This window comes from Solanum verrucosum, unplaced genomic scaffold, assembly GCF_900185275.1.
Source record: "Solanum verrucosum unplaced genomic scaffold, falcon-dt-bn FXZP01000035.1, whole genome shotgun sequence".
Classification (NCBI taxonomy): Eukaryota; Viridiplantae; Streptophyta; class Magnoliopsida; order Solanales; family Solanaceae; genus Solanum; species Solanum verrucosum.
The window spans coordinates 310,898-331,979 of NW_026020234.1; the positions used below are offsets into that span (position 1 = coordinate 310,898).

At 31.8% G+C, this 21,082-nt stretch overlaps 1 pseudogene; it reads right to left on the minus strand.

Annotated features, from left to right (window-relative positions):
- Nucleotides 1–18,266: 18,266 nt before the first annotated feature.
- LOC125832785 (vesicle-associated protein 1-2-like) lies at nt 18,267–20,241 on the minus strand (annotated as a pseudogene).
- Between the last annotated feature and the right edge of the window lie 841 nt (nt 20,242–21,082).

The window sequence follows — 21,082 nt, forward strand, 5'->3', positions numbered from 1 at the left end:
ACGCTAAAATGTTACCGGTCCTACTGATATACCATGAGATTACGGTATTTCTAATACATTTCACTTACAAGTTGTGTGTGTCTAGGACATTTTTATATTGGTTTTTGTGTGTTTTATCATGTTTTAAAGGAAAGGTGTTCAGGCGCGGAAGTTTAGAGACAGCTGAAGGAAATGCAGAAAAAGGCATCCACGGAGGTGATCTACGGACCGTAGGTCCATTCACGGTCCGTAGGTTATGACCATAGATCAGCAGGCATGGTATTGAGGACAAATCAGGGAAGTCTGACCAAGTGTGGAACCATGGTACTCATTGACGGTCTGTAGATTGATCTACGGACCGTCCTATTGATCCGTAGAGTGAGACTACGAGGGTTCCAGTACCTGATTTTGAAGATTCTAACTATGGAGCTACGGAGGGGATTGACGGACCGTAGGTCGATCTACGGTCCGTACTGCTGGTCCGTCGTTTGCTTCAGAGAAGCTGATTTTTGGATGCTTAAATATTTTCTAAGTCTCGAGTGACGAAAGGGACTTACAGACCGTAGATCCATCGACGGTCCGTAAGTCGATCTCGTGGATCGAAGACGCGTACCTGAACAAAACTTTCCTTAATTTGTTTCCTTTTTTATTTAGGATGTGTTTTCTATAAATAGGACATGTAAACCTCGTTTATGGGGGTTAGACACTATTATTCTATTTTTGCGCAATTATTGATTTCCCAAGTTCGTTTTGAAAATTTTGGCTTTGCAATTCAAGTTAATTTTCTGGGTTTATTATTCTCTTTACGTAAGTTCATGATTTCTTCATCTACAATTATGATTTGTGTTCTTGCCAATATGAGTAACTAAATCTACAACTAGGGTTTTGGGAACTATGATCAATTAACAAAGTATGAATAGTAAATAAGCAATTCGTGACTAGTATTTTGCATGCATTGATAATTCTTTCGTTTAGAAGTCTTTTTAACGGTGGCCAACGTTAGAACTCGCCTTGTTACTACTTGCCGGACCAAGGAGGTAATTAACAAGAAAAGAATTATCAAAATAGATTTAGTGTGATACTATCTAATAGGCTAGTGTCGATTGGTGCGAAGTAATAACTAAGCCAAACATCGATTATGATGTCTAATATGCGGTAAAGGTAAGGGTTAGTAAATTATACACACGTAGCCAGACCAAGTTGCAGGGTGAAATTCTCTAGATACCGGACCAATGATTTAGAGATACCTAACTTATCACTTTGCATGTAATACACTAGAAAAGGATTGCTATTACTAGGATTACTGCGTTATGAGATTGTGGGGAACACGTATACCCTAGTTCTTTCTCTTATCTTGATAACAACCAAAGTTGAGTTTGATTATTGATTACTTATTAAGTTCTTAGTATTTGTTTCACACAAGCACAACCCCCCTTTTATTACCTGTTTCTGGAAATAATTTGACTAATTGAATATAATTGTTGGTTAAAAGTAAATTCTAAACCATTTTCCTCGTGGGATCGATCCCAACCTACAAGTTGGGTTCTTTACTTGATAACGATCGCTTATGCTTCTGAAAGGAGGTGTAATTTGAGCGTATCACCTACCTTAGGAAAGTAGACCACCTCTTTATGGTGTGGGGGTATATGACATCGTATACCATGGTTCGCTCTCATAGTCTATGTCGGTTAATGCCTATTCCTATCATGTGAGATGTGCATTATAGTTTCTTGAGAAGTTCTATGAAGTGTGGGTGGTAGTATGGGATGCCATTCATCATTGCACGAGTTGGATTTGAGAAATCTACAGTTAGCTGTCTAAGGTCTTAATGCCTAATGATTGAATGTTCTCTTATGAAGAAGTTAATGAGAATGATGATCTAATGTCTATTGAACGAAGGTGCTCTAAATAAAAGTAATGAAGAATGTTGACTCTTATATGCTTAAATATGATGATGCATGCTATACATGGTGGTATTATGAGTTACTTCCATGTTATGACTTATTGTGTATGAATGTGCCTTGCCTATGGTGACTTCAAAAGAGTAATTAGTGTGAGTAGTAGTATGGGATGCTACTTGCACATTGCAGAAGTATGACTTAGGGTTGTCTTAGGTGATGTTCCTTATGTGATGATATGACTTATGAAATGTTTATGTCTCTTATGCTAGAGTATTGTGTAAAGATGGAAAAGATTTTGGAATGGTAAGTTTACTTTTAGTTATCTTAAGTTGGTACTTTAGTGTGGTTGGTGGTATGGGACTCTATACATACATTGCACAAGGTATAGCTCAAGGGTTACTTGAGGTGAAGGCTTAATGTGAAGGTAATGGTTTATATATTGATTATGTCTCTAATGTGATGAAATCGCTTTTATGTTGGTTACGTTTGTATAATATGCCTCTTATGTTTATGTTCATGAAGTTTTATCAAAATGGCATACAAGCATGGTTTTCAAATAAAATGTATGTTTTAAGCATGGTTTTTGTATGGCTTCCATACTTAGTACTTAATTGCCCTAACTCATATTTCTCAATTTTTACCAAATTGTAGGGTTGTGGAGATTTGGTGTTCTTTACTTGAAGAATATGTTTCTAAGGAGCTTGGAGATGAAGACTTGTTGACTCCTCATAGTTTTGAGGATAAAACCACTATATCCCATTTATGTCTTTTATTGTATGTTTAGAGTTTTATGTGGGCTATGTCCCAAAGTTGTATTCAAAGTATTAGATGGTTCGAGACATGGTATAGAAAGTTTTCCACTTGCTTTTTTGAGAAAATGATTTCGATTGTAAAGAAAGTTTTAAATTCCGCTTTATTTTCCTGTGCTCTTATGTTCAAGAATGCTATGAGGCTTGTATGAGACCCATTCGGGGTCAAGTACACCATGTCACATCTAGGGGGTAGCATTTGGTCGTGGCAAAATCATTTCACGAACCTTCTGTAATAGTCAGTTAAACCCAAGAAACTTCTGATATCTGTAGGAGAGGTAAGTTTGGGCCATTGTTTCACTACTTCTATTTTCTGAGAATCCACTCGGATCCCTTCGCTAGACACAATATGAACAAGGAAAGGAACTGACTGCAACCAAAGCTCACATTTTTTGAACTTAGCGAATAACTAGCGATCTTAGAGAGTATGTAGAACAACCCTCAAATGACTCACATGTTCTTCCTCATTCCTAGAGTAAATGAGGATATCATCAATAAAGACGATAATGAACCAGTCCAAGTATTGCTTGAACACTCTATTCATTAGGTCTATGAAAGCTGCAGGAGCATTGGTTAGTCCAAATAACATAACTACAAATTAATAATGACCATACCGAGTACTGAAGGCTGTTTTTGGAATATCACTATCTCTGACTCTAAACTGATGATAACCGGATCTAAGGTTTATCTTTGAGAAATGACTAGAATGTTGAAGTTGGTCAAACAAATCATCAATCCTGGGGATGGGATACTTATTCTTGATTGTGACTTTGTTCAACTACCTATAATTAATGTACATTCGGAGAGAACCATTTTTGTTCTTCACGAACAACACTGGTGCACCCCATGGAGAAATGATGTGTCTGATGAAGCCCTTATCTTAAAGGTCTTTCAATTTCTCTTTCAATTCCTGAAGCTCTACTGGAGCCATTTTGTACGGAGTAATAGAAATAGGCTGGGTATCTGGAGAGATCAATTCCAAAGTCGATTTCCCTTTCGGTTGGAACTCTGGGAAGATCTTATGGAAATACTTCTGGGAACTCATTAACTAGAGGAACTGACTCAAGGGTTGGGGTTTCAGAGCTTGTAACCTTAACCCGAACTAGGTGATAGAGATACCCCTTAGAAATCATCTTTCTAGCCATAAGGTAAGAAACGAATCGAATCATAGACGCTAAGCTACTTCCCTTCCATTCTATGAATGGTTCGTCTGGAAACTGAAAATGAACAATCCTAGTTCTACAATCGACTAAGGCAGAACATGAATGTAAACAATCCATGCCTAGAATGATATTGAAGTCTTCCATTTCTAACTCTACAAGATCTGTTGAGGTGAGTTTCTGGAAGGTAGTGACAGGGTAATATTTGTATACCCATCTAGCTATGACTGGGTAACCGACTGAAGTAGAGATTGGGAAGAGTTCTGAGAGAGTTTCTAGACTAATATCGAATTTTACTGCTATAAGAGGATTTACAAACAAAAGAGTAGCCCCTGGATCTAACAATGTAGAAAGATCTAAGTCAAAGACTCGTAATATACCAATGACTACATCAGGAGAATCTTCCTGATCCTGGAAAGCCTAGAGAGCATACAACCTGTTTTGGCACTGATCGCCACCTGTACCAGATGAGTTACCTTGCTGAGTCGGGCAACCTACTGGTGTTGTTGAAGCTGTGGACTGAGCTCTTCCACTGTTACCTCTTTGACCCTGTTTAGAAGGACAATCTTTCAACCTGTGACCAGACTAACCACACCCAAAATATCCTTCCTTTCCTGCAAGACACTCGTCCAGATGGTTCTTACCACACTTTGGATAAGTTGGGTTGGTCCTGGTGCCTGAAACACTTCCCTGAGACTTAGAGAATGATTCCCTACCGTTCTGATCATTTCAGAACTTGGATGATGGAACACTAGCTGATGAAGGTGCTGGAGCTGAAGACTTCTACTGAACCTACGAGTGATTTCCAACACCCGATTTCTGTTGATAATAGTCATAGTTGCTTGTCCTAGCCTTCTTATTTTCCTTGGCTTGTTCTCTAAGCTTATCACCCTCAACCTGCAGAGCATGAGCCTAGAGATGTTCATATCTTCAAGCAACATGGCATTCCTACACTCTGCTTTCACAAGATCGGATACCCCAAACATGAACTTGTTCATTTGAGCCCAAATCCAGCAACAATGTGAGAAGCATACCTGGAGAGTTAGGTGAACTTGAGTCCATAGTCTTGGTCTGTCATAGAACTCTACCTCAAATTCATAAACTCCTGAGCTTTTACCTCCCTCAACTCTCTTGGGAATAAACTGTCCTGAAAGGTCTCACTAAAGCATTCACAAGTGATAGGAGATACATTTGTACTTCTGTTCTCTTTCCATTGAGTATACTAGATATGATCCATATCCTTAAGATGGTAAGATGCCAACTCAACCCGATCATTCCCAGTTACCTGCATCACTCCAAAGATCTTCTTGACCTCATCAATGATGTTTTGGGGATCCTCACTAATCTGCGATCCTAAGAACTCTAGCGGATTCATCCTAACAAACTTCAGAACTCTAGCTGAAGTTGACCTAACATTAACATTTGCCAGAACTGGAACCTACTGCTTGTTCTTGTTCATCACACTCTGAGCCAACAACTGGATCGCGTTAAGTATTCAACATTCGAAACTTCCCAATCTGGAACTTGAGGACCTGTGTTTCCATTCCTGGCATTCACATTCCTTACATAAGCTCTACGAGGAGGCATGATCTGAAAATGCATAACTAAGGGTTAGCACGAGGAATTAGATCATACCTTACGCACAATAAGAGTAACAACGAAATTGAAGATTTCCTAAAACACTTTGCAACCTCCTTCTTATTAGATGTGGTGCAGTTCACACCCATGAAAAAGACTCTACTTAGTGCGGCCTTTCAAACATCCTAGGACTCTTTAACCTAGTGCTCTGATCCCAAGTTTGTCACGCCCCGAGGATATCCCCTAGACGCGGACATGGGATCATCATGAATGAACCCAAGCTAACCCTGTTGGCATATCATAAGCATACTAAATATAAACTGAATTACTGAATACTATGCGGAAGCTAAATCATGTAAATAAATCTGAAATGAAGTGATGGGGAATACCCATATGCTGAATGTTAATATATGAAAAAAGTGAGTTTAAGTACAAATGGAAAATCAAACTCTACCACTATAGTTGAATCTAACTATGCCTGAAATATAACGTCTACTGACTAGAAATGCTAGGACATGCCCCAGCTAGATCTAGCAAAACTGAAACTAAAGCTAAAAGCAAGAAAGATAATCATGTCACCAATCCTCGAATAATGATGACTCACCACTCTAATGCTGCTGAACTGAAGATCCAGAATCGATCTACGCATGATTTGACTGATGTGGAACTAAGCCTACATCACAAGAAGATGTAGTGCAGAGTATGCGTCAGTACTTAAAAGGTACTGAGCATGCAAGATGGAGTAAAGCTGAATAATAACATAAATGAACCGAAGCATAAATAGCAAGGATATAATCTGAACATGATAAGGATACTGAAAATATTTTACATGGCTAAACTTAATGCATTGACCTAGTTTATAACATGATGAGACTGAATACTGAACTGTACTAATGACATGGTCAATTCAATAGAACTTGACTAAACTATAAGGGAGATAATAATAACCTACATAAAACCACATGAGCTAAATATGGATTCCGATGTATACGCCCTATCGAGAGGACCCAATATACCTTACCAGAGATATAGAGGCATGCTGGCGTGGCCACTAAAATGATGTCCACGTAGGGGACTTACAACCTACGGGGCACATAGTTCTAGGAGTTGAGGGTGACTGACCCTAGTCCACTAGGTATTATGCTTCCCATATGATTAAGTAATAAACACTTTATGAATCAAATGTTGCAATATTGGATAGCTCAAAATACTGACATGCAAAATGAGAATGCAACATTAATACACTTTATGAGGCATGTTAATATATAACTGAATTTCACTACAAGAAAAAGCCTTATTTAAGACCAGCGGTTTGGGACAGATAAAAAATCTTGTCCCTAAATGTATATCTATAAGGACGAGATGTGTTTTTGGACCCTATTTCTTGAATTTATAGCAAATGGACTAAATATGGTCCCTAAAATGATGAGAATATGCTCCCTATACCCTAAACTAAACGGGACAGAGCAACAATTTATAAATTTGACTCTTAGAAAGAGTGAAATAAATAAAGAAAAACTAAACATAAACTTGAAGGGTAAAAAACTACTCGATGTCTCAAAACCCTAATAAACGCCATCTCAGTTGAGCAATTTCAACAATTCTCTTCTTAAATTCTCCACAAACCTCTAGTTCCTCATGTTGCCATCGTCTCTTCTACTTTTGATTTCTTTCATAGAAATTTCATGGTCGAGTTTGGAGCCAAATACAAACACCATTGATCTCTTCTAATAGCTCTATTTTGTTAGATGTTTTGTTTATACCCAGCTCAAATAATCCTTTCTATTTTGTGTTTTGCCTCATAGTTTTGTTACACATTTATCTTTCAAGAGGAGTAAATTGATATTCCATATTAAAATTATTTTAAATGAAGTGTTCTCTTTCCGAATGGTATTGATTCCGGAATTAGGGTTATCTTTGCTATTAAGAACTTGATTCTTCAAGTGAGAATTATTTGATGAGTTAGAGTTAATTTTGAGATTATTATATTGATACTGAAGTGGGTATCCATAATGCATTCTTAGTATTTCAGAGATATTAAGCATTAGCAATTTACGTACAATGTGATTATATGTTATCCACATGTTATAGCATTGCTATCTATAGAAATTGATAAATTATTTATTTGAGATCTAAAAATTTGGTAAGGTGGGTTCAAACATTATCAAGGATATTGTGGGAGATATTTTTTAGGGGTGCATATCACATTTTTTTGGGGTGCGGAATTCAGGGTAAAATGTAATAATACTTATTGTAATATTCTTCTGATAATTGTCTTAATTTGACTATTTCTTTAATATTATTTGTGATGTATTCTAGATACAACATATCTTGGGTTCTTAGGTACATATGTAAATTATTTTCCATTAATTCTTCTAATAGTTTTATGTCTTTCATAGCTTCTGTCCAATATTGTAAATATTCATAGTTCATTTTAATCTGAATTTATATCTAAATAATACCATTCTATTCTTTCGAGGTCTAAATTATGGTCTATTTCATACCATTGTTGGTCTAATATATCTTTTGATTCGTTATCATTAAATAATTTTTCCCATATGATTCTTCTTAATTCAATTATCTCTATACCTCTAAGTATATATAGGATTAAAGTTTCGTAGTTTTTTATTATTTCATCATGCATGTATGTAGTCATGTTCGTTGTTATGCAGGTTTTTTATTTTCAAGTAGTCCTTCCTATCATATCGATAATTGATTAAATTTATATTAGATCATTATGAACTAGATTATATGCTTATCATGTTCTCCTGTCACTACTAGCATCATACTTTAGCGGATACTTCCTTCTTATCAGTGCCACAACTTTGTTTACTCCCCTAAACGACTTTCCTTGCCTACCAGTTTCAACATTAGGATGACATAGTATAGAAGTTTTCTCCCTGTTTTCACTGTGCTAATAAACTAGAAATCATGATTCAAATAATTTTAATACATAATAACTAACATAAATTTATTCAATTATATTTATGATATTCAGGAATATATGAAATTAGTTCTGCATATTTGTTGAACAATATACCTTTGACTCTTGCTTATCCATGATATCTGATGGTTGTTCCATTATCTATTAAGTATGAATATCTTAAATTTTTGAGAGTATTTTTTATGAAAGCTTGCTTCGTTTATTGAAGGCTTGTCCATTATGTTACATGTACATTCCTTTATATAGACAATTCTAATCCTATCCTATTTCTTATAATAATGCATCTACTGTACACTTTACGACCTTTTTACATACTTAATTTTTACAATAATGTTACTACTGCACACTTTAACTTTCTTTACATAATAATGCACATTTTACATATCTTTTTGTTTTCTTCTTCTTATCTTCTTTGTCTTCTTCTTTTTATTTTTCTTCCGTTCATGTGAAGATCATGTGTTTATCTTCTTTTATCTTTTTGTTTTCTTCTTCTTTGTCTTCTTCTTCCTATCTTATCTCTTTGTCTTCTTCTTTATCTCTTAGTGTTCCGTCTCTATCTTCTTTTATTTTATCATTCCAGCTGGACATCGGGAATTACATGATCTTCTCCGTTGCATTTTTAACATATATGGTCAGGATATTTGTGTCCAATTAGTTTACAGTATCTAGTTAATAGTTAAGATGAAATAAATCCTGCCTGTAATGCTCTTGTTGTAGGTCTTTCTTCTGGTTTTAATAATGATAAAATCCATTTCTGGACTTAATCCATGAATGATTTCCTTAGCTCCCTTGAGTTGGCATAAATCATTAATTGATCTCTAGAATAATAACTCCATATACCGTTTCCATTTAAATAATTGTTGGCTAGTTCTTGTATTATAGTTGATATACCAATTATTCTTTTATTGACATAAAAATTGTGAATCTCAATTTTTTGTATTTCTGGCTGTTCTCCAATATCTTCCGGTGTTATCATATAAAGTCAGGCCTATCTTTACAACTTGAATTGGAGGTTTTATCTCCTCATGTAATATCTCTGCTATTGCCGTATAAAATTTCACATAAAATAAATTTCCTTTGGTCACTCTTTTGTATATAATAAATGCTTTGTATAATTCTGGTATGCCACTTAGTTCTTCTCCGTCATAAGTATATGCAGTACTTATTAATCCATAATTATAACATGTTTTAACTAGGTTAGCATTTTTTTTGGCTGTACAATTTGTTTATTGTATCCTTGTAATTTCTGGGTTATATAGTCTTGGTTTGGATCTTTTGTAGAGGTAGATCTGGGATTGAGGTTTAGGTAACTCTGTATTTTGTATATATTTTTTATGTATGTCCTTGTGATGTGGTTATATACCTTTTTCTCATGTTGTAGGCTATCTGCATACGTTAAAGTTTGTGGTTCTATGGTTAATGTGTTTTTTGTTTTTTTGTGTAAATGATTTTTCAAATAACTGATTTAAATTTACATTCCGTTGTTTTTTAATAACTGGTTTCTTTGTACCTACAGCTGTATTTAAACAATCATTATGTGTTTTAAGGTGATTCCCAACATCACCTCTTAGCTCTGGATTTTTAAAGTCTTTCGATCGACTTAGCTCCGTATTTTTATAGTCATGCTGCTGACTTGTACTTGCTTTAGACTTCATATTATCTTCATTAGTCTTTAGCTTTTGTATCTCATTGTCCATACTGTCCACTTTGATACAAAGTGTAGTAATAGCTTTGAGTATCTCTTCGATTGTACTTTCTTTCTTAGTTTGAGTAGCTTTGTCTTGATAAGTAATCTGCAATAACATTCTTGTCAGTTTTTATTACTTCAATAGTGAATGTAAAATTTAATATATCTAATACCAATCTTCTTATTTCTTTTGTAGTTACTGAATCATGTATTTTTCTTGTTAGCCACCATTTTACTTGTGTGTTATCTGTCCTTATAATAAATTTGTTATATACAATATATGGTTCAAATGATAGTAAACATTTATACACTGAATATAATTCTTTCCTATTTATTTGTCATCTTATTTATGTATTAGTAAATGTTCCTGAATAATATCTACAATGGTATTCCATTTTTTCTTTATCATGCCTATATTATAAGACTCCTCTATAACTTTTTTCACTGGCGTCTGATTCTACTATATAAGTAATTTTTTTGTTTTCATTTGGAAAATATAGTTTAGGTAGGTTATTACATAATAGTTTTACTTTTTGTATTAGTGTTTGGTCCTTTTTATCAAACTGGTATTCTATGTCTTTCCTTAATGTTTGTTGTAATAGTTTTAAATTTTCTGCTAATTTTGGTATGTATTCTCTTACTTGATTTACTAGTCCTAAGAATTATTGTAATTTGTTTTTTGTTTCTAGTTGTTCATTTGAGTTAATTATTTTTTGTACTATATGTGTTTGCAATTTTGTTCCATTTTTATCTATCTGTATTCCTAGGAATTCGATTTGACTTTTCATTATGTCTAATTTCTTTTAACCTAGGCTTATGCCTGAATATTCTATAATATGTATGAATTTTTCTAATAATCTTATGTATTCATCTGGGGTTTTAGAATATAGTAATATATCATCAATATATACTACATAATTTTCTAGTTGTTTAAAATAGTTATCCATAAAGTGTTGATATCTATCTGGGGCATTTCTATATCCAAATAGTAATACGTTCCATTCATAAAATCCTTGTGATATTGTAAATGTTGTAAGTTTTTTACATTCTTCTTCTAACTTTAAGTGGTAAAATCTTGATTTGTAGTCAAATTTACTAAAATAATTATATCATTGTATTTATCTTATCTTTAATATTTTATTTGGTATTGGGTAATTATAAGTTTTAGTTTTTGCATTTAAATTTCTATAATCAATAACTATTCTACTTTTTCCTTTTTTTTGTTCACTATGTTTATTTACAATTAATGCTGGGCTTGTATGCTTACTATTGCTTTCTTCTATATATCCTTTTTCTAGTAATTCATTTATATGTATCTTGAATTCGGTTAAATCATTAAAATTATACTTTAATGGTTTTTGGGTTATTATACTATTATTATCAATTGGCTCAATTTTTACTTTTGTTTTATGTTTCTCCCATCCTTGTAAAGGATCCTCACTATATAATAATTCTAACTTATCTTGGATTATTTTTACTTTATCTATAGAGAATGTAATTAATTCTATTTTAGGGTCTTCTTCTTTTAAATTTTCTAATTTTTGTGTAATTTTTTCACTACCTTTTATCCATTCTGTTGTTGTTCGTTTTTTGTTATTCACTCTTTTTGCTCCTATTTTTTGTTTACATGGTGTTGTGAACCACCAGTTTGTTTTTGTTTTTATATGTGGGTATAATTTTACTAAAAATGGCATTCCTAATAGCATATCTTTTGTGGTCAATTCAAAGTTATATATTTCTTCTATAGTTAATATCTTATCCCATATTTGTATTTTTTATATTTTTTGCCTTATATGTGATCATGCTTCCTTCATTATTAAATCCTATTACTATTATCGCTGTTTTAAATTTTTTCCATTTATCTTCTGGTAAGCAATTATATTTACATATTTTAGCTTCTGCTCCTGTGCCTATCATTGGTGTATAATATCTGTTGTAATATCCTTCTATTATTATTTTTGCAAGTATATATATTTTCACGTTTTTATCATAAGAAAGTTCTTTTTATTATTATCTTCTTATTATTATAATTTATTGTTAACTGTTTGTCTTCTAAATTATATGGTTTTACTTGTTCTAACCATTTTATTCCTAAAGTGATATTTTTATCTCCTTGATATACTTTAAACTTTATTACTATTGGTACTCCTCCAATGATTATTTCCTTTTCTGTAGTTTCTTCGGTATATATTAATGCCTTTGGTAGTTCAGGGAATAATTGTTCAGTAGTACTTATTTCATCTTCTGTTATTAATTCTCTTGTAATATAGTTTACTTCTTGTCCTGTATTTATTAGTATTAGATATTTTCGTTGTTCCATTACTCCCGTTATGTAGTAATGATATGGTTTTATTTTTTCTTCTATTTAGATTTGTGGAGTTTTATCTATTCTTCTTGAGGTACTCATTTTTGATGATATTTGGGTATTTCATAGTTTATTCTTTTTTATGTGCTTAATCTTTCTTTTACTATTTCTAAATCTTCTTCTATATCAGTCTTATTATAACTATAATCATTATTATCTATGACTGTAACTATCCTTTCAAAAGGATTTTCTATTTTTATTTATTTTATTTTATTTTTTGCTGTTATTTTATGTTTTGTTGTTAAAACATATAAGTTTTTACATATAGCTGTAAATATATTACTTCCTGGGGCTAGTTCTATCCCTGACATTTTCCAATATAATACTAGTGATTTATCTATATTCCTGTCATTTATTGCTACTGAATAGTTAGCACTTATTATGAATTTAAATTTTTGGTATATGAGGTTACCTTTTATTGCACTTATTATACTTTTTTTCTATGAGTTGTATAATTCTATCATCCGCTAAATATATTTCTATGAGTGTATCTATTCCTTTTCTAAAACATGCTTTTATTAGTATTTATGTTCCTCCTAAATGTACATATTTAATTGGATTTTTAGCCTTAATATCTTGTATTTTTTTATTTATTATTCGTTTGTTTATTATTGGTATTTTAGCCTTTCCTTTGGTGTATTTGCAATCTATGATATATTCTCTTTGACTTACTACATAATATTCTTCTTTTTGTCGTTTAAACCAATTTCTTATTGTTGGTATTTCGAATATTTTTTCTACGCTTAGGTCTAATTCTTTTCCTTTTATTTGTTCAAATATATTATTATCAAATATTTTTTTTGTTCTGCCGATTCTTCATCTTTATAGTTTTCTTAAGTTATTATTTGTATGTCTGTTTCAGTCATTTATATAGTATTCATTTATCTGATTCTATTGCTGAATATTTTCCATTTCGTCTGTTTCGTTTTCTAATAATTAATATATACTATCTTCACTTTCTAATTCATAATCTACGTACTCATTTTGTGTATATTTTTCATTGTCTACCAGTATTTCTGATATTTGTTTTTTCTTTGGATTTTTAGGTAATGTACAATTTTTAGCCATATGTCCTAATTTTTCACAATTGTAACAAGTACATTCTGTTAGTTTTTTCTTTGGTCTATATGGTCTTTTAGTTTTATAGTTTTTTACATAGTATCTTCTTCTTGGTTTTTTATATTTATATTTTGATCTGTATTTTTTATTATATTTCTTTTTATAGTATCTGTATGTACAACCGAATTGGGGTGCTGTTTTATTTTTGCAACATGCTAAGTTTTTTACTAATATTTTTTCCATTTTTATTTCTTTTTTATGTTTTTCACGTAGTTCTATAAACCATCGTTGTAAGAATTTCATTCTAGTTCCTAAGGTATCTATTAATCCTGCTTCATTCTAACTTTTTATTACTTTTGAATTAAAAGGTTCTGGTAATTTTGTAAAATATAATTTTCTTATTTCTTTACTTTCTTTTATGCTATATGTTCCTGTATAATAGTATTCTCTAATGCACATGTATATTCATGTATATAACACATGTTACATATTGCTAACTTTGTCATTAGATTCCGATTTATGATTTTTTCTTTATTTTGTTCTTCTACTTCTGTTGTCATACTATTAAATTTGTTCCTTATAGCTATTTCGTATTTATATAATATTTCCATAGTTGTGGTAGACATTTCACCATCAAATTTTTTATTACTTCTTAGAGTTTGTAAACTTTCATTTGATAAATTTTGTAGCCATAATTTTACTATTCCTATTAGTGTTCTTTCTATATATGCTGGTGTTTCTATCATTACTATTTTGTTATCTATTAATTGTTTTGATATATATCCCATCCATAATTGGATTGTTTTATTTATATCTGCTACACAGTCTAAATCTAAAAAATTATGTTGTTCAGTTATTGGTTTAGGTGTCCATTTTTTATCCAATCTTTTATCCCATATAGTTTTTTCTTTATCATGTTGTTCATAGTTTGTATTATAATATTTTAAATTTTTTGGGTTTTTTATTGCTGATGTACTAGGTTTTTCATCCATGTTTATGTCACCTGCATTTACTTCTAAATTCTTTGTATTATCTATGTTTGTTAAAAGTTTCGTATATATTTCGCTTGTTTCCGAATGTTGTTCATCTAGATCATCGTCATTTATTTCATCAATTCTTATTTCTGGTAGATTATCTTGGTTATTTTCTTCTTTTCCTTCTAATTCATCTTCTAATTGCAATTTTTCTTTAAATTTAATTATCTCATTTGCTAATTTTGTTTTTTGTTCTTTTTATTTTTGTTTAATTTCATACATTTCTTTCAATATCGCCAGCTCTTTTTCTAGTTCTATTATTTTAGTATTTTTTACTTCTTCTAATTGTTGTACTTCCTTTTTTACTTGTTGTTTTATTTTTTCAATTTCCGTTTTTCTATCTATTCCTTCATTTTCTTTTGTTATTCTTATCATAGCAGTTAAACTATCTTCTAATTTTATTGTTTCTTTCTAACATTAAACTTAGATTGTCACCTATTTTCTTATATTTTCTTCCCAGATTAGAAAATATTATCTTTATTTTTAGTCTGTCATAGTTTTCATATGTTTTTTCATCTATTGCGTATTCTTCTTTATTCATTTATAAATTGTGTTGTAGTTTATATTCTAAGTTTTCTATTTGTATTTTTAGATATAAAATAGTTTTTCTCTGTGCTACTATAGATTTTTTACAAATTCTGCAAATATATTACTATTAAGTCTGTTTTGCCTATGTCTTAATTCTTGTCTTTTTGCTATAAATATTTCAGTAAGTTTTTGTCTATATTCATTATTCTCGTTATTCATTGTATCTTTAAATATTGAATATATTTATATTCTGTTTTAGATATGTTATCTATTAATTGATTTAATTTGTCGTCATCAATTTTTGTGATATTGAGTTGTTTATATTCTGGATATAATTTGTTTAATTTTCTTCTTATATTTCTTAACTTTCTACTAGTATGTTTTTTATTATGTTTCTTTTCATCCATAACTCTGATACCATTCTTTGGGGGTGCATACCACATTTTTTGGGGGTGCGAAATTCATGGTAAAATGTAATAAAACTTATTGTAATATTCTTCTGATAGTTTTCTTAATTTGACTATTTCTTTAATATTATTTGTGATGTATTCAAGATACAAAATATCTTGGGTTCTTAGATACATATGTAAATTATTTTCCATTAATTCTTCTAATAGTTTTATGTCTTTCATAGCTTCTGTCCAATATTGTAATTATTCGTAGTTCATTTTAATCTCAATTTATTTCTAAATCATAACATTCTATATTAGACCAACAATGGTATGAAATAGACCTACATAATTTAGACCTTGAAAGAATAGAATTATATGATTTAGAAATAAATTCAGATTAAAATGAACTACGAATATTTACAATATTGGACAGAAGTTATGAAAGACATAAAACTATTAGAAGAATTAATGGAAAATAATTTACATATGTACATAAGAACCCAAGATATGTTGCATCTAGTATACATCACAAATACTATTAAAGAAATAGTCAAATTAAGACAACTATCAGAAGAATATTACAATAAGTATTATTACATTTTACCATGAATTCCGCATTGAATGGGAAAACAACAAAAATTAGACCTGGGCTAGATGAAACAAAAGAGATAAATGAAGATGAATTTGTTGTTCATCATTGTGCTAGTGTTGGTGATGTAGAGGTGCTTTTTAAAGTCAACTTCCTTTTGTTGTTGGGGCTTAAACGTAGGTATGTGGTAGTTCTATTTAGCGATTTTGTTCAGAAACCTTTAACTTGTTCGAAACTCCTTCCCCTTCTAGTCTGAAATTACCCTTTTGTCAACTCCATGCTTACAAGATGTGTTCCTTAATTACACTTATGATCCTTTTGATGTGAACATTATAAGTGCACTTTGGTGAATTACACATTTACTTATTTTTCTCTTTGCTTTTATTATGAACAATCCATTTCATTTTTTCTTATATCAGAAAGCCAATTTGTGTCAATATGCCTATGCCTATATTTTCCTTTACCCTAAAATCAAATTATACCCATGATCACATTTCAGACTTACAGTATTGTCCATCTAAATACATAATTGGTGTAATTGGAGTTTCGGGCTTGAAGGCTACAGTAGCTGCTAGTGCTGACAAAGATGAAGAATATTCAGAACGAAGGACAACATTGCATTTTGGTTGTGGATATGGCGAGCTAAGAAGTTGATCGATATGATGTTCATATAGGACCTTCAGTATATTCATGTATGCACATTTCTAGGTGATCCTTTTTGGCTTTCTTATTGATCAATCAGAGTTCTGAAGCTTTCTTTCAATAATTACTTCTTTCTAAAAGCACCAATTACTTCTCCCTCAGAATTTGTGTACTTTGAAACTCTTTTATATTTTACGTTTTGTTTAATTCTAACCATTTTTATTATTTTGAAAATGTCTATTTACCCTGATGAAATCTAATGCTCAAACATTTTTTAATTTGATGGTATAGTTTCTTTTCAGCTTGTTTAGCGTTAGCAATTTAGTCTGAATAACAACAGTTTTGCCAAATTTATACAACTCTAATGGTGTTTAACCACACTTGATGGCATGGGTTTGATATAACGTTATGATATATTGTTTCTTTTCCTAAGAAAATTGTTTTGGTAAGCACTCTTTTTGCTTCATATTCAGAGCTAGGAAATCATTATATACTTCTTCCTGTTTACTTTTACCTTATTAATAATACACATTATATACTTTTTCTATTTGGGGTGAGGGACACAATAATAGTATCATTTTACCAGCACTCATCAATAAGGAAAAAAAGAAATGAAAAAATTTCAACATCCTCGCTTAAGGAAATTTCCATATTGTCGAGATAGGAGGTTTAAGGTTGATTACGTGTTATTTGAGAGTATATTAACATTGAATTAAGCCAATGTGTCATCAAATTTTTTCAGAGATAAAGAGGTTCTTTATTTTGTTTATTTCAAGTGAATTGTGCACAACTCCTTATTGATGTTGGGGCAAAGGTTGATGCATTGGACAAGAGCAAGAATACTGCTCTTAACTATTCTGCATTGGACTAATTTATTTCTTAAAATCATTGAATTCTGATTGGTTTTTAACTACATCAGGACATTATTTATGAAATAAAATTAGTTCACAAACAAAGATGTTATTTAAGATCTCTATTGTTCTTTTGAAATTTTCATCTTCTATTTGGATTTGACAATTTCATTGTGTTCATTTTGGATTATCAGGAGTATAAATATATGAATGAATACGAGGATGAATGTGAATAGCAAGAAGAGGAGGAGCGTGGTAAAGAGAAATATGAGGAGGAAAAAACCAAAGAAATTCCAACAGAGTTATTGGAGTACCTGCTGCTAAGATAAATGACTGGTATCAGGAAACAGAGGAAGACGGGAAATTAACAAGGCATTGCCAAGGGACAAGTTAGTGCTACTAGTGTATTCCTATTTTTTAAAATTCTTGTCTTTTTTTCGAATCCAACTAATTCGTCATGTCAATAAAATCAATCTACAACAATGACTTGTCAATAATATCCAACACTTGGTTGTATTCATAACTTAGGAATATACTTGATCAATACACTAATGTTGTGTTCTCGAGTTTCCAATAGTAGTATGTGAAACTAGTTTGTTATATGATGATTGCATGAAGCACAAAACCATTACAAAAATAATGAAACTAACTTGTACACATTTAAGTCAAACATACAACTAACTGACTTAAGGTTCTGAAATTTTTAAAACAACTGGAGCATTGAAAATATAAAAAGAATGTGTAAAGATTATGTTTCGTTGAGAAAATAGCCCATAAGGATGTCCAGTAATGCAATGATGAGAAATATATAGATGGGATACCTCCACGACTTCAGTTATGTTCCTTTCTAAAAAGATTCAATTCTTGCTGAAGCTTGGTTTTTTGCTGCATAAAAGAAATTTTCTCCTGTGTAAGTTTTCAAATTAGTGCCTTTGTCTCCAACGAGTTGTCTTATTGTAAATTATATGACCTTGAATACTATTAAGCTCGGATGTGTTTACAGTTCTAATTTTGGATACTAAAGCCCTAAGAGAAGAACATTCCTCAGACTCCTCCCTTATGGGCAGTGGCACTTGAGGTGGAACACATATCACTTTCAACTTGCAGTCCTCTACATAATTCCCTGACTCCTTATTGAACATATCGGGAGTAATGTCTTTTGCAGTAGTTCTAGGGCTTGCAGTAACACTTTAAAGCAGTAATTTATCCTTGCATTGTATGACTGATGCAACCTCTTTCTATGGTTGCATAGTAATTATGATATCGCTGGAAGAGTAACGCATGACAATATTCATGTGTTGGTCTTTACATAATATTTCTTTGGATCTGTTGTCGTTACCTTGAAAGCAATATAATTATCGGAATTCTTCTTCCTGATATCATTGTTTCACTTAACAACACCACACTCTCTAGACTATACTTGTGTGATTATACTAGGTTTGTTGTTGTTGTATTGTTGGTACAGTTTTAGCAGTAAATTTTCAAATGATTGATTGCCAGGTGCTCACTTGAAATTGGGGCATCTATTATGCAAGATAAGAAGTTGATTGACTATATCCCAGCACAATCGATCATTAATAAGCATCTATTTTGCAGCTATCAATTATGTGAACGGGGTCCAAACGATAAGAATTTAAATAATGATTCCCTAATATTGTTAATTACTATTATGAAACTACATGAAGTTTGGATTTTATTTTTGAGGATGAACATCATTTTGACCTTAGTTATTGGACATGAACACCAATGTTCTGTGCATACTCATGTTTTTATATAAGGTATTCCTTTTTTTTTATGTTCCTAGTTTTGATTTCTCATGAGTAGGACCATCTTAATGGATTTGTGAGAAAAGAAGACTTAAAAGACATACTTTATGAGTTCTCTTGTGAGTAAGTTTTTTGGTTCCTTATCCAAGCATAGCAAGGGATTCTCCAAAGAGAACATAACCTTCTAACAATATTTTCAATGACTTTGAAGTGTTTGGTTTGCACATAATTTCTTTTTTCTTATCAATAATAAAATATATTGTGTTATTTTGTTGTGCACATAATTTTTTTTTTAAAACAAATTTATTTTGTACGTTTTATAGGATTTGGAGACAAGGGTTTACAAGACAAGATGCAAGTTGGAATACTTCGAAAAAATTGACAAATTAATTATCTATTTGTAAGAATTGTTTGGCAATACACTATATTAAATACTTACACATGTTAGTTGTTTTGGTGAATGAGTTGTCTAATAGTCTTGTCACTATATTTATGTGAACAGTATTGTTTGTGGGATGTTAATAAATACTTTCAATTTAAATTATCTAGATGCATTAAGTTATCTATATTATCTAAGAGTGCCATGGGAGGAAAAATTAGGTGTTATTTATGTACCACGTTTTCTGGCCATAAATCATCCTTAATATCAAATAATAAATAAATAATTTTTAAATACAACTTTAGGAACCAACAATGTTTGAGTCCTTAAAATTTTATGGCGCCAATTAATTGTTGTATTTAAGGCCAAGAAGTGTGGTCCCTAAATGAATTTTAAAGACTAGAACATTATCCGGTCACAAAATATTTTTAAGGACCGGCACCTAAATCTCGTCCCTATTGATCTTTAGCGATGGAGCATATAAGGACGGTTGACGACCAAATATTTCTCATCGAAAGTGACATACAAAGACCAGAATTAGACCTTTTGGGACCACATTTCTCATCCCTAGTGACCATTATATTGTAGTGTTTACTGACCTAGCATGTGTAATTCCTAAACTAAGAGAACTACATAGCTAGGGTTCTGAGGTTATGCATGAATCTGGGCAAAAACAATAATACAACATGATATTTTAATAGCTAAAACCTAACAACCCTCATAGTATTAGAAGCTTTATAGACAGTTAGACATTAATAGTTCATTAGTCTTATGCATTTCAGTTGTTTTGATTATAAGACTTGAGTTGCCTTAATGGAAAGTTGAATGTTTCTTTACAACATCCTAGTTATTATCGAGTAAAGTCTTCTGCCCAGTAAGCCAAGCCAAGGGTTCGCTTGGGCTATCAATAGTTCTCGACTGCCTGTCCCGCCCAGGGTATAGGCTCGGGGCGTGAAAAACTTGGTATCAGAGCACAAAGTTTAGTATTTTTACAAAGTCTATGAATCATGTCTGTAGAGTCCTAGTTATTGGTGTGAAGCACACCACATCTATAATTATGAGGCTGTAACATTTAGGAACCATCTCACTTCTTTCAGACAAATTTCATGCGATAGAGTTTGTCTCTATGAAAGTTTTTTTCTAACTCGTGTTTGCGGGTCTCTTTCAGATCATGTCTCCACAAAGAGTTTTCTGAGGTCGTTCCGCCAAGAGGAACATTGAGTAATAAGGGTTACCTAATGCACCAGAAGTGCAATCCCAAAGAGAGGTAACTAATGCTAAAATTCGGGAAGCTATCTGAATGCTGAGTCAAGCTGTGACCAACTAAGTTGGGAAACAAAGCCGTTTTCGACCGGATATGGCTGATACGTCTAGAATCAGTGAGTTCCTAAGGATGAATCCTCCAAGCATCGCAAGTAC